This window comes from Salarias fasciatus, chromosome 7 (assembly GCF_902148845.1).
Source record: "Salarias fasciatus chromosome 7, fSalaFa1.1, whole genome shotgun sequence".
NCBI lineage: Eukaryota > Metazoa > Chordata > Actinopteri > Blenniiformes > Blenniidae > Salarias > Salarias fasciatus.
In genome coordinates this window covers 28,051,687-28,067,723 of record NC_043751.1, presented here as the reverse complement: position 1 = coordinate 28,067,723, position 16,037 = coordinate 28,051,687, and the positions used below count along the sequence as shown (strand labels likewise).

General features: G+C 42.9%; 1 pseudogene; it reads left to right on the top strand.

Moving 5' to 3' along the window:
* Positions 1 to 8,803: 8,803 nt before the first annotated feature.
* Positions 8,804 to 14,002, top strand: LOC115392353 (monocarboxylate transporter 2-like; annotated as a pseudogene).
* The last annotated feature ends 2,035 nt before the right edge of the window (positions 14,003 to 16,037 follow it).

The following is a 16,037-nucleotide window of genomic DNA, read 5'->3' as shown; positions in this document are numbered from 1 at the left end:
ATATAAAATCTGAAATGCCACATTCGGTAAAATGTGAAAATTTGGAGCGGTGAGACAACCGTCTCTGGTCACTCGAGTGTTTTGGTGTTGTGCTGACACTTTGGGAAGCTCTAATGAGATAGATTAACCATTAAGAATAATTTTCTGCCTGTTTAAAAGACGGACTATGGACCTGCTGACTCAGGACTCTGCAGGAACCTGGCCCAGACGCCGCGCACTTGGCTTCGTAAGAGAAATACTATCCTCAATAACAGTCTGGCATACCACAAACCTCAACACTGTGCTTGTTTGGTGAACCGGAAAGCTCATAAAAAGATGCTGTTCAAGAGATTAATTCATAGTTTTCAGTGGTTCATTGGCAGGATGCTCTGCTGACGAGCGGTTGCAGACATTCCTGAGCTCCGAATGCTGATGTGGGACAATATACCATGTGACTGCTGCAAAATCTCACTCCATTTCAGGATTTCCAACTTTTAGGACAATTTTTTGCATATTTTCGAGTGTGAGAAATCTACACTGTAAAACTGAGATAAAATAAAGCATGTAAATTCAAAAACATTCACTGATTCCCTTTACTGATTCCCTGATTCTGGGTCTAGTTTGCAGTCTCCCTGACCAGACCGCTGCATTTACTGTAATGTCTTTTCCCACAGTCCAAAAACATGCATTAGACATTATTCTCCAAGTGAAAATGGAAAAGTTATTTCGAGCTTTTTAGGGTTTCTTTACAGGACAGAAGTGCTCAGAGCTACCTAAAGAAAGATCGCTTTTTGAGAACGGGCTCCTCCAGTGTGAGGTTTCAAAATTGCACTGATTCCATCTCTGTGTAAGAATGCAAGTTTCTAAAGTGCTCAGGCAGAAGTGCTACTGTGCACAGGCTCCACAGCCGTAGTAAAAAGTTATTCAGTTCATGCGTGAGTAAGATGGTCAATAACAACAGCGGCGTCCTGCAGAGTGTCAGGACTCCCATATTCTCCTTACGGTTGGGAGTTGCAGCACTAGCAATCCATCTTTGTTTTCTGTCTCTACAAATGTCTCTGGACTCGCCATTGTTAATGTTTAACCCATCCTGCTCTGTGTGTGGTTTAAGTACAAAAAGAACCAGTTAGTGTTGTTGTCATGTAAACCGCTGAAGTTTTCAAAACTTTGCGCGTTAACACAAAACTTTTCTGAAACGAAAACAGAAAGACAATGCCTTTTCACTGGAAGCGTTGTGTAAACGGGGCCTGAAGTTGCCTGTAGCTTTGACTGTGAGTGTGTCTGATGGTCTGTCTCTCTCTGTTAACTCTGTGACAGATGGAAAAGTCGCCAGCTGAGGTCGGTTCCAGCTCCTCACGACCCTGAGCTGAATGCGACGGTACAGAAGATGGACGGACTGCAGTGTGTGCAGACTTGCAATAGGTAACACCTAAAAAAACAAACGCTCCAGCTAACTTCACTCTTCAAATCTCCACGAGTTGTAAAAAGCGATGTTGAGAGCAGCCTTTTGATTTTGAGAACAAACACAGCTTATTTTGGTCTGTTTCCTAGAAGCTGATGAGAATATGACCATATCTGAGCTTTCATGCTGCAGACAAATTTTTCTTGAAGCGAGCGTAAACTGTTTGCACCTTCTGACCTCCCTGGATGATTTTAGCTTTGGTGTGCGACACATCCTGAACACGCCGATCATCACAGGACTCATGTTAGCTGTCTGCCAGACAGCAGCGCAAGAGACGTGAGCACGAGGAAGATGATCATTTATGAAAAGACTCGCCGGGCGCCCCGCTGTGTTCACTCGCCCCGAGCAGATATATCGTCTTAGATGTGTGAGCCTGAAGCTTAGTGTCCTCATGTGGGATGTTTATTATGGGCCGTCTTTATTCTTCATTGTGATTAAAAATAGAAAGAAATTACAGTGGGCTCAGACTTTAATTATTGTACTCTTTTCTCAAGGGGAAGTGGAAATCATTAAAATTGATGTATTTTTAACTTCCAGGTCATTTACACAGTTGTAATGGCACGTCAGCGCGATAGGCCTTTTATTCCGACCTATTTTATTACATTTAGTTTAAACAGCACTCAGTTTTATAGTGGAGAATTGTTGATGAATATCCACTGTGAATATTTTTCAAAACTTCACTTTGAGTGTGGCTGATTTAGTCATACATATTTTATGAAGTAGCGAAACACACGATTTGAAACCAAGCTGGGCTTTACATTATTTACCAATATTTGGAGACTACAGAAACAGCTTTAATCCGTAGTTTACAGTATTTTTGCTGGGTTATTTTTCAACTTCCACTGAGAGGTGTTCATTTTGTAAAGTTCCTTCTGGTTGCATCGTCACTGTAAGTTTTACACAATAGCAGAACTAAAGCTCCGAAACACCAGATAAGGCTACGTTTTGTAAATATCCGTGGACTACAAAGTAATCATTCAAATCTAACTGGATTTGCACACAAACACACAAACAAAGTGCTTCAGTTAGCATGTCTGAATGTCTGGTAAAAAGCCTGATCCTACGGTTCTATCCCTTAACATCAGTCCTAAAACTGGGAATTGCGCTGGATTATGGACCCTAAAATGGAAGTCAGACCACAATAGTGTAATGTGCTTCACTTTGACTTACATTCATTTCTTGCAAAACTTTTGTAATCCTAACTCGTGATGCCTCCTTTAGTCCTGACCTTAACCTTATTTACAACTTGTCTTCAGTTATTGATCCTCCTGATAGGCCCTATATCTCTCATGCACACATGCACACACACACAACATTTTACAATACTGCTATATTATTACTATGCCGCACTTCTTGCTTTACCATACTAACATAAGAAACTCTCTGGACTCTGGAGTTTCCTCTCCCACCCGGAGGGTCAGACATACCACTGGACTGCACAATTCAATTCAATTCAGCTTTATTTATGAAGTGCCAATTACAACATGGTTGTTTCTAGAAACTTTTACAGAGAAAACCAAAAATATCCACATGAGCAAGCAAAAGCGACTGAGGAAAGGAAAAAACTCCCTTTTAACAGGAAGAAACCTTTGCAGAACCAGGCTCAGAGGTGGCGGCTTTCTGCTAATCCGGTTGGGGTGAGGGGACAGAAAGAGAAGGCGATAGGACAGGACAGGTTCTTGTACTCTCCATTTACAATTCATATATAAACACAGGGTACATAGGCTACAAGAGGAACAATCATCACTGGCATGTAGCAATACAATGAAATTACATTGAAACGAGAGAAGGAGCAGAACTGGGAGCCGGTTCCACATGGTTAGAACCCGGGGTTCAGTAAACCTTACACCCACTGGGTTCCGGGTTACCTCGATTAATCAGTGGAGCAGCTGTTTTGTTTGATGCCCAATTAGAATTGCACCCATTGCATCCAGGCTGTCTCAATGGATCAGCCTGCGATTGATGTTCTGTCAGCGATCCCTCAAGCACAGCTCTAGTCCACCTCAGGAGACAGCCTCCTGGTCCAGGGTTTTGGTGTTCTGACTTTTTTGGTCTCCCACAGTGGAAAGAGAGAGAGAGAGGGGGGAGAGATCATTTTATTTCCATTGAAGTGGAACAGGTTCACAGATTTATACAATAAATCCACGACTCATTTTCTCAACATCACCTGACAGAACAGTTACATAAAAGTTGAGAGAGAGAGATGAGAGAGAGAGAAGAGCAGGAGCAACCCCTAACTGTAAGCTTTATTGAAAAGAAAGGTCTTAAGCCTTGTCTTAAAAACCGAGACTGAGTCAGCCTCCCTTACAGACACTGGGAGTGGTTCCACAGAACAGGAGCCTGACAGCTAAAGGCTCTACCTCCTGTTCTACTTTTAGGAAAATGAGTGCAACAGGTAAGGTGGAGACAACGCATTGATTTATGGAGCATTTCCTGTCGACTTAAAATCACCTCAGCACCTAACTATCACTTGTTTAAAGATTTTTTTTTCTTCACAGAGCGTCACTGATGTGAGATGTGAAAAACCAAAGTTCTGTCCTCATAACAGTATGAAAACCAAACAGGTGCGTAAGCACGCACGCAACACGTGCTGACAGCGATTAAAAGACACTGTTTAAACTTTGCCCTGCTGTGTATGTGGTCTCAGCCCGTTGACGTGCCCAGGAATGCAGGGTGAATGGATTACAGAGGTCCATCCAGGTTAGGTGGCTCACCATGTTTCCCATAAAAATTGCAGTCCGCTTGCTTTTTAACCCTTTGTAATGTGCACCTGCAACTTCCTTTTCCCCTCACTCCTGCTATTGTACTCCTCCGTCTGTGCTTAAACCCTCGCATAATTTAACTTCAAACCATTTTTTTTTTTTCTGTCAAGGGCCTTTGTGGTATGTTGCGGATCTGCAGTGTGTGAGTGACACCGCCACTGCATTCACCAGCACTGCATGTGGACGCGGTGCTCTCGAACGCTAGACTGCAGGAAGGAACGTTCTATGGTGTCCAACTGACCACGACAGGTAAGAACAGGGTGTGACTTTACATGTTTGTAAATCACTATTAGGAAACTATGTCTTGTGATTCCCCTGGATTGCACTGTGAACTCTTAAAGCCCGGGTTGAGGATTTTGAGCCTGACCTCTTTCAGACGATGGGTTAATCGCTATCTCTGAAAGGCTTTCAAGTCGTTACACACATCGTGCTCTTGTGAAGCATTGATATTTCTGTGTGAAATGCATTTTTTTTCATTAACAGAACGAAGGAAGTAAAATAGAGCCAAATCCTATCAAGCATGGTAAACCTGATCTGCTTACAGTGGCTTTGGTCCAAAGAGAATTAAAATTACTTACACTGGCCAATTTATTCCTTTAATACCATTGTATGAACCATTATTTTAATCTATTTGAGATGTTTGTTAGTCATTCTGTGACTGATTCATTGTTATGAGTGTGATAACGTTGAAACAAAACAGTGACTGAAATCTTAGAAGTTACTTCAGATTTATTCCAAGAAATTCAGTAAACTTCAAGGAAAGTTGATTAAACATTGTTGCTTGTTAATAGTTCTCTTCTGGGTTCATTTAAATATTCATACATCATGGGAATAAGGCTGATCAGACATAGTGCAATCAAACATTTTTAAATGCAACAAACAGTCCAAACTTTGTTGTCAAAGAAAATACAATTTTGCTTCTTCTTCTTTTTTTTTTTTTTAACTTGAACTAATTTGCAGAATATGCAAGTGCCCTTTATCTTCCCCATGAGAAAACGGGAGTTGAGGTAAATGATTTTACAATGTTACCATAAGTTTATGGCTGTTTCAACATCAGAGAGTGTGTGCCCTCATTGACAGCAGGAAGTCATCCAGCTGGCTTATGGAAGCACATGTTATGTGTCCGGTCTGGCTGATCATCAATCACAGAGTGCATCAAGTGTGATGAAGCAAGACAGCACGTGAAAGATAAACTCACGAGGGCTGAAGTCAGCACAAAACTTACAAATTCTGTACTTACTGTTTTGTTTTCGTACTTTTTTTTTTCTTTTTTTAATGTGACAGGAATTCAGCATGGACAGTAAGCGTTACACTGTTGTCCTTTAAAAGATCATTATTACACTGAGTCATTTACAAGCCATTACATGGTGTTTTGGTAGTTTATTTCTTTGTTGTTACTGTGCCTGTCAACTGAAATCGGGGGAGGCAGGGAGGGGGATGGGGGGGGGGGCGGGGGGGGGGGGGTTATTCTGCCCCAAAGAAACACGGGATTAAAAAAAAAAAAAAAAAAAAAAAAAAAAAAGAGGAACGCTTTGTGTGATTGACCGTGTGCGCGGCCGGCCAGTTCTAAAATGACGCACACGGGTCGGGCAATGTCGGCACAAGAGGTCGGCGCAGCGAAAGTCGGGGGCTGTTTTGTTCTTCTTAAACTCGCGGTGTTCCTGTGCAGCTCTGAGACGTCGGCGAAAGCAGCGAGGCAGCCGGTAAGACAACAGGACCGAGTCTTTTCCGTGTGTTCTGCAGCGCGAGGCTGTCCGCTGACCGCAGACCTGCCGGTCTGTTGCCAGGCAACGGTTGACGCCGCTGTTAACCCTTTAATGGCAGGTCGCGTGAGCGCAGGTTCATTGTAATGAGAGTGTAATTGGTGGTGATAAATTCATTGAAGGTTTTAATTAAGGACTGATCCATAAAAAAAACAATCTGATGAAATATTAGCAGATAGTTGATTTGTGATTTAAAGTGATAATTGAATGGCTGAGTATTAATCCTAAATCTTTAAAATAAGTTTTACCAAATCAATTGCATGAATCAATGCACAATAAAAAAAAGTTTCACAGTATTTCAAAACATTGCATAGACTAAAAGCATTTGCAATAGATCTATTGTATCATATTGTTGAATGGATTTGATTGAAATGAATACATCTTAAGTAAAATGGTTTAATATTTGGCAGACAAACAGACGGGCAGCCAGACATTCCTTTATTGTCCAACAACAGGGAAACTTGAATAGTTGCAGCAGCCAGTGGACAGTAAATAAAGTTAAGCAATGCGATTATTTACATTCCTGAAGAGTTAAAAGTGCTAACATACACAAACTGATATACTTCATAACACATACAGAAAATAAATCCAAGTATTGAAGTAGCTGACTTGCACTGAATGTTAAATTAGACTGTTTTATCAGTTATATATGCAATATTAATATTTGTCCTTTTTCTGTTAACGGTTTTCCCCCTAGTGGGGTAAACAATGAACTTGTGCTCCATCTCTTTAAATTAACTGTCATATCTTTGGGAAAGGAAATCAATTATTCATTTAACTAGAATTCTCCAGTAAAATCTGAGCTGATGATCAATTTAAGAGTTTATGCAGAACCTTTATACTTGAAATGCTTCTTAGCAGCAAATTCTATATTATGGGAAAGTCTTGTCATCTCCACTTTAAATGGTGCCACAACACCTGTTTTCCTCCGAGGGAGATGTCATCCCACCCTATCACGTTGCCTTCACCCTGATCGCTACAGCAGTCAGCACCACATTCTTTGCGTCTTACTCACACTCAAGCATCAGACTGATTGCAAAACGTAGCATTCCTCTACGAGTTCAGGTTGCCAGTGCATGTGTTGCAACACCAACGCAAACTGACCCGACGGTGGATGTCAGCATGGCCGGCTGCGTGCAGTCTGTTCCCGACTGTCCGGGCCAATAACCATCGGCCACATCGTCCTGCAAACCTAAACTGCAAATCTGTGGAAGACCGCTTATGATTCCTAAGCAGTGGCAGAAAAAGGAAACTATCTTCTGGAGGACACTCACTCTGGCTGACACCCCTCATTATGTGGAAAGTTTGCCTTCAGTTTACAGATGGAGCTCACAGCAAAGAATGCTTGCCGTTTAATTTTACACGGAGGTTTCCTTATCCAGGGTCATTCAAAGCTGGTGTGGTGATTCCTAGAGAAATCACCAACTTCACTCACAGTCAGCTCAAAACAAGGATCAAAGGCTGTTTGGCACTGTAGAAACGACACAGAAGGCATAGTTTTCATTGACACAACCCATATGCTCATCCCACAAATGCACATGCCTTACAAATGTGGCACCACTTTAAAATGAAATAATAACACACAAATTTCCTTTCTTTTTTAGCCTAATTTATATATACGAATCTTTAAACACTCCAGATTTCTAGTGCATTAGTGTCCCTGCTCTCGCTAGTTTCATCAGCTTTAAACTTTGCGGTTCCCAAGAAACAGTGAGTAAGAATCTTGTTACACACATCACTGAAGACCACCCACTTTCTGGAATTCCTTATTTAAAAACCAAGGCTACCTGGCCACTTCTTTGGGTGGACTGAGGCTCCATAAATGCCAGGGCGCGAGCCAAGGTCAGCAAACGAAATGAAGCCGCCGTGGCAGCGAGGCTGATCCATCCTCGAGCTTCACTCCCACAGAAGGAGGGAAAGTAAATCTCATTAGATGAAAATCTTTGAGCCGATTTACGAAGGACTTTGGTTCAACTGTGGCGCGAAAGAAGCACATGCAGAATACAATCACATTATCTAACATAAGTCAGTGGGAGTTTTGGACCGCATAACGCCAGAACTTTGAAATGAACCCCGGTTCAATCCAAGTGAGGCTTTTTAGTTGAATTTGCATATTTTTCATGTGCAGCCATGTTTTCCCAGTGCAGTCCAGCATGCAAATTAGACGATTAGTGAAATTCCCTTTGGATGTGAATAAGCGTGATTGTGAACGGTGACCTGTCCAACTAAAACATGTAAAAATAGTCAGCCTAGCTTTAGGTCGAAATGTAGAATATCAGAAAGCAGATGGTGAGCTGATTGCTGTTGCTGTAAGAAAAGTATCATCCATTCATCACCTGGAACCTCTGTGAAGCTGGACGGGCTCAGATGAGCTGTCGGAGGGCAGGCGATCAGAGCGCCACGCAGGCTTTATGCAAAGCCATCACTGATGTGTTTGATACAGGTCAGAGTCTCGTCTCCAGTTCAGTTCACTAGAATCACGCTGAAGGCGTCCCGCTTTCAGAGGAAGCAGCTGCCAGCAGTAATAAAAAAACCTTTTCATGTTTTTTCAAGTGGATTTCCTTAATCAAATCACATTTTAGTGAAAAATGTGAAAACTGAAGAAATTAAAATTCAAATAAAAGTGACAGCATTTCTGGTTTAAAAAATGCAAACTGCAAGTTTATTGAAACTATAAATCATTCACTGATATCTAAAGAAGAACTAAATGTAATTACAGATGGCTTCTTCTTTGCCGACTGTGGCTAGAAAGCACCCAAAACAAAGTAAAAAAACACCCACCTATTTGCTTTTCTTGTCTAGATATCCGAGCACAGCAGAACCCAGTCCAGGTCCACATGGACTCTCCAGCGAAGACCCACAAGAGAAGGGTCTCTGTGGGGAAACCTGCAGCCCCCGATGGAGGCTACGCTTGGTTCATCCTGCTCTCTGCTTTCATCGTCTTCGGTCTCACCTTTGGGGTCATTAAGGCTTTCGGTGCTTTCTATGTTGAAATACACCAGTACTTTGAAACCACGGCAGCAGGAACGTCATGGATCACCTCCATCGCGGTTGCTGCCATTCACATTGTGGGTAATTATCACCGATTTATTCCTCTGCATTCAATATATAACACTTCAACGTGCTAGGATATTCCCAATATGACTCAAAGCTCTGCATTTTGGATGCACACATTTTACAAATCCTGCACGTTGGTGACCTTGAGGTGAAATCCCCGGGTCACGGTGTTTGACCAGCAGGTGGCACTCTACTACATCCCATTTTGTGCTCACCATCAGATCACAGGGTTAAAACAGCAGGTGACAAGGGTTAACAGTCAAACTCTTAAAACCTCGCTCCTTTCAAAGAAATGTTTTTATTTCTACATTTGAATAAATGAATGCCTTTTTTTATTTTCAGTTGCTCTGAATCAGATTATTTGTTTGCCTCATTCTCGACTTGAATCTTTGTGTGTGTGTCTTGTGTTTCCTTCTGCAGCTCCGATAGCCTCGGCGCTCAGCACCCGCTACGGTTGTCGCTCGGTCGTGATAATCGGAGGACTGATATGCAGCGTCGGCGTTGCAGTCGGCTCTTTTTCTCGCACCATGGTGGAACTTTACCTCACAGTGGGGTTTTTAAACGGTAAGTGGGATTTGCTGCGTACCAGTTAAATCCCAACTAATGCACACCAAACAACATCCTTTCTTCTCCTTTATTGCAGGCTTTGGTTACGCATTAACTTGGACCCCTACAATGACCCTGCTGGGTTTATACTTTGAGAAGAGACGTCCGGTAGCAAATGCCTTGGCCAGCTCCGGAGAATGCATTCTGACCTTCATCCTCACGCCGCTCTTCCAGCTACTGATTGACAGCTACTCCTGGAGGGGCGCTCTGCTGATCCTCGGAGGCCTGCAGCTCAACCTGTGTGTGTGCGGGATGCTCCTGAGGCCCCTGGAAGCCACAAGAGATGCTTCCTGTGTCAGTGAGGTCAAAGCAGAAGAGGAGGGCCTGTTCCTGGAGGACCTGGATCACGTCCAGCCAAGCTGTGAAGAAGAAAAGGAACTGAAACCATCAGAGGAGGGTGACCAGCGGTTGTCTCCTGAAGACCTTGAGGACAAACCTGATTTGACCAGAAGGACTAAAAGTGCTGAGCTAAAAGCCAAAATCCGTCGCTATGTAGATTACACACTCATCACAAATGCTCGGTTCATGGTCTACTCGATGTTCGGGGTGTTTGCCGCCCTCGGATTCTTTGCCCCGGGGTTGTTCCTGATTCCGTACGCCCGCAGCAGGGGGATCGAGGAGTACCAGGCAGCCGCCCTCATGTCCATCTCTGCAGTGCTGGACCTGTTTGGAAGGGTGTTTTTTGGCTGGCTGGCCAACCTCAGACTGGTGGAGACGGTATGTTTTGTCTAATAATAAATTCAGTGCTTAAATATTGAAAATAATTCCTCAGGGAAGACTTAAAGGTGCTGTAGGCAGGATTTTGCTAGTCAATGCTAATTTTTCTGTGTTTTCTTTGGATTAAATGTTAGAGTATCCATTGATAATCCTTTAGGAGTGTAGTATAACTGCACTACCGCGAGGGCGCAGCGTTTCCATCTGTCTCTGTTCTGACGTGAAAAGGAATCTCGACAGCTCCAGGTATCTTTGACCAATCAGAAGATCCCATGAGGCTCTAACTGTGATTGGTCAAGGGGCGTCGTCACATGTTTCATTTGGGAGGGGCTTAACTTGCGTAAGGTCGTGAGTCAGAGAAAACAGGCACAGGATTGGTTGTGGCTGGGTTCAAATCACCATCTTAGATGGGTCAACATCTAAGCAAGATGGCGGCGATGCGAATCCTGCCTACAGCACCTTAACTCTGAACTGGCTTTAGCGCGTGCACACTGGTCAAATCCTGGGTTAGGGCCATTCTGTATGGTGTTTGCATGCTCCCTGTATGCATGCATGAGCTTTGTTGGGATGCGCTAGCTTCCCAGACAAGTCTAAGACAGGTTGACATGTGACTTTATTCGCACATGAATTATTCAGCGAGTTGCTAAACTCTGCTAACAGCCGACGATATCCCCCCCCCCCTCTTTCCCCCAAACAGGTGAATCAGCTGACAGTCACAGTGATTCTGCTGGGCACTGTGCTGCTGCTCTGCCCGCTGGCCGCCACGTTCCTGTAGGCTGGCGGTTTTCAGCGCCGCGTACGGTCTGGTGTACTGCGCAACGGTGGCCATTCACATCACAGTGCTGGCGGAGGTTGGTGGGAGTCCATCGCCCGGGAGTGCGCTGGGGTTTTTCATGCCTCATCGCAGCAGTGGAGGCCTGTTTGGACCCCCCATAGCTGGTGAGTTTTACTGTTCTCTACAGAAACACAGCTAGCCCTGACTGCGTTTATTCCTACTGATTTATTACACCAGCATGATAGCATTATTTATTACAATGAGCCACACAAAATAGATTTCATGTCTCTAGAATAACAAATAATTACTCCATTTGACCGTTAGGTTAATGTTGCTTAGGAAGAGGTTTAGAAAAACCTCGAGGTTTGTGCATTGTCTGCATTTCTCTCCATCCCGTACTCCCAGGGCATTAAATATCTCACAATAGAGGTGCTTATGCTCCGTTCTGCATTGTGACGGCTGCCCAGTAAGCCTCATTCTAACCAAATGAGTTTTTTTTTTTTTTTTTTTTTTTTTGCCTCCTGACACGCAGGACTGCCTTCAGTTTATCATGGATTTTGTCAGTCATCTATCTACAAGGATCCTCCATTTGGTATTCATAGAGCAAGTTGCAAAAAAAAAATTACGATATCACGGTTGTGTCAATTTCATGGCTGATCGCTTTCCGCTTCCCAAATATCTTTTTTTCTTCTTCACCGATTTTGCATTATCTTACATGTGCCATTCTCATGAGCTGTGTCGTCAAGAAGTCATAACAGCCCGCGGCAACACAATGAAAAAGGCGAGAAAAAACAAATCATTATATAATAGGTTTGTCTCTAAAAGTGAGGTAAAAATGCACTCGCTGATGTTAGAATGGTCATATTTAGAAATCAGGCAGTACAGTTTCGACATCTCTGTGTCATGAAGAATCAAGTGTCTAATATTTACTCATCTTTAAGACAAATGGCTTATTTGGCACCACAGCTAGTCATTAGCTTGCAGAGTGAATGTTGCACACGTTCACACTCAAACCATAGGCAATGTGAAGACACCAATTTTAACTTCATGTTTGTGGACTGTAAGGAAGCAGAAAATATGCAAAGTGGCACGCCAACTCCACATGGAAAGGTCCCCTAAGACTGTACTTCAACTGGAGATATTTCACTGTGCGGTGGGGATGCTATACACCCGCCCTATTTTGATTAAAATTTTATCAACGTTATCATAACCCTAAACGTCCAAGTATCTCAGCTACACCATTAGTCTGTTAGCAATCATCTATTTTAATCATTAAAAACAACTACACTGGCACTAAAACTGCAGTGAAAACCCCTGATTCCTGCAGGCCGGGAGAATAAATAATTATATTGTTCCACTTCTCTCTGGACGAACCAACACTGAATACACCGCCCTATCATGACAGCCCCGCTTTTAACAAACCAGGGAGGAATCGAACCGTATTACTGAGGTTATGGTCCATATTCACTCACGGCTCTAAACAATAGCAGTAATACAGCCTGGAAAAACATCCAGCTGCACTGGCATCCGACAGGGGCACCTCTGCCAGAAAGCGTCCCGCCTGTGAGCACATTCGGCCATAAATCAGCGGGGGAAGCCTCTCCAGCAGAAACCCAACGTGTAGTTAGGACAGGTTCATCGGATGGATTTATAAGGCTGTTGTTCCTCCTAAACAAAGAGGCATGAGAGCAGTGTGAGGATTATAGGAGTGAAGGACAGACCATTTCCTCACTCTTTTAGAACAATATACTATATATAGACAGCAGTGTTATAAATTCCTGACCTATTACATTAAGCAAAAAAAAAAAAAAAATTAAACATCCTTCTCTTTTCTCTTGTAAATCCTTTGAAATAGCTTTTGCTTCCTTCATTAATAGCCAGTGTTTTCCATTTAACCGGGAGCTGGGAAAGGTCCCGATTGGATTATAAGCGTCACTCCCACATGTAAATGTAAATTAATGAAGGCTGAAGGCTAACACTGACCTCTCAGTCAGTTAAATGCGAACTGAAGTGGAGGAGGGACAGATATAGCCTGTGGTGTTCTATTTTTAACCCGACATGCTCCTATTTTTAACTTATTTACCGTTTTCAAAGCTCCACCTCGTTGAAGACGACCGAGTGATGGATGCTGAGAAGATGCCGTCAAAGCGTTCTAATTATGATTCCTTCATGAGAGGAGGTTTCTGGGCATTATCGCCTCAGGATCAACTGTATCACGATGGATCCACTGATGCTTATCTCAGCTCTGTGGTTGTGACCGGGTGTCATGAACGATAGCGCGCTTGTGATCTCGCTCTGTTTTGGCGTCTTCTACTCTGCTCTGATTTGACTGAATTGAATGAAATACAGTATGTACAGATACAGTCACGCTTTAAACTCAGTGACAACAACTTTCTCTCTAGAGGCACGTGGTTTTTTTCCACCCCTCTATCTGCGTGGGTGATCCAACTCCACATGCTTGTTAACTTAATTGGCGAGGTTAAATTGGTTGTAGGTGTGAATGTGCATGTGGGTGATTCTGATTAAAGGTGAGAAAAGTCCTTAGAAACTCCACCAAAGCATAAATACATATACTTGAGTAAAAAAAAATACTTTGGTTACAGTAAACATAGTGAATCAGCTCATTTGCCTGAGAGAGAAGTGAGAAAGTCCAGATTCTGAAATGTAATCCAGTACAAAAAAGTGAAAAGTTATCAAGTAAAGATATCTAAAATGGAATAATAATTTAAGTCTTAAGTCAAGCAAAGCTGCAAACCCCTAAAGCTTCTTGTCTTTTCAGGATTCTTCATCGATAAGATGAGTGACTACGGGACGGGTTTCCCTCATGGCGGGAGTGGCGCTCATCGTCTCCGCCATGTTCCCTGCTCCTCCTCAGCCAGAATGAACCGGAGGAGTCAGGGCAACCGCCGGCAAAACCCCGACGTGCTCCTGGACTAAAGCCAGCACTTCCAGTGAGAAGAGTAGGACATGACACAAGAAACGGCAGGAGAGGGAACATTTTCTGTGGCTCACGCTGAACGCAGCCTTCACTTTCGGGAACACACTTTAGCTTTGGCGTCACTTGCACCACAGAAAGAAGGAATGGGCAGTAATCGTGTCGGGAGCATAAAAGTCATGGAACCAAGTGACTTATTTGATTTTCAGAAAGAATCACAAGGTTAGAATCTGTTTTCTCTCAAAGTAACTTAGTTACTGAATGTTTCTATCCTTCACTGCATTACTGCCATGAGTGGACAAATGCTGGATTAGTTCTAATGTACCTTTGGCTCCCTCCAGTGAGAGGCTACTGATATGCATTTTGCAAATTATCTACCTGCAAAAAAGAAAAAAAAGCCTTGCTGCTATATTGAGGCACACAGAGGATTGAATATTTGTATCTGGAAAAGGATTGAAAGAATATGACCCAAAGAACTATATTACATAAAGTTGCTTCATCAAATTTAAAAATTAAGCAAAGTCAGTCATGCTCTCCTAAAAGGATATTTTAAAACAATATCAAAAGATTAAACTGTTGGAGCTCATAAGTTCGAGTAACGTCTGGCTTAGTTTAGTCCCAAAGCAGCCTGAATCTGTGCTGCAGTGTTTGGAATGTGCAATCATCAAGAAAGTGGCTTCATAAACCCCGGCAACAAGAGGCACAAGATAAACATCTTCAATCCTGTGCACTGCAAACACACAATAACAAGCAGAAATAAGACATGTCACTGTCCATAACCTGCAATAACAACTCGAAAGGGAGAATTACAAACATAGCCCACACTGAAATCCCTCCCGCTCCAACACAAATACACTCACAAACACGCAGCTGCTAAAGTATACAAAATATACTGACACACACTCACATCAAACACACTGCAAAGACATGACGCTGCAGAAAATAAACCTGCTGCAAAAAGAGCTGGTTACAAAATACCACAAAGCTTTGATCTACGAGACGAGAACAAAGACATAATCCATGTTTCATAGGAGCCCTGCATGCACACACACGCACACACACACACAGCATTTCAATCGTGCAAAAGTTTAGCTCTGACCTGAAGTCTAACTTTAAACCTGCACATAAAAGCAACTTAGCCCTGAAGCCACATCCTGACCCTGACGGATGTGCTAAAACCTGCAGGGTCAGACCCCAGCTGAGCATCTGGTCGAAGGCTTGAGACCCCACAAATGGAGCAAAGCCAGGACATGCACACACATTCTTCTCGTCATCCTTCGTGAGCCTCAAAAGGTTTTTTTTTATAGTGCAGACCAGTGGGGTACTCCCTTCTTTCCACTGGGTCTACAGCTGAGTAAGAATCAGAAATGCTTTAGACTATTTATATCATTAAAGCTTGACTGCATTCACACACATTTGAGCAGCATTAGTTGTGCGAACCGCCTTGTGAGTAAACAATACCTTGAATCTGAACATAAAAGTGACTATTAACCCCAAAACTATGCATTGATCCATAAAAACATTGTGTGTCTTCAAAGGCTTCAGAGCACACAACCGAGTAAAACTCAACGTTCACAATCTTGTTCTCATGCTTTGTGAAGCCTCAAGGCATTTTTTTCTTTTTATTTCTTTTTTTTTTTGTTCTCTCACCTGTGGAGTCTTCCCTTTCCAGTGGATCTGCATCGCTGGAAAAGATCAGGCATGCTTAACTGTGGCTTCTACAGTAATGTCATCCGAGCTGAGTGTGTTGCTCTGAACATGACATAATGCCTCGTTCTAACCCGAACGAAAGAGCAGCTCAGCCCCGAAAACATCTCGACTCTTAAAAAACATGCCAAACATTGTCAAGATCTGAAAAGTGGAGTTTGGTCTCAGCTTTCAGATCCCACGAATGAAGCAAGAACAACAAAGATCTTCTTGTTTTTATCCTTTGGGAACCCCAAAAGGTTTCGGGTTTTTTTTTCCTCCAATCACTCGTGGACTG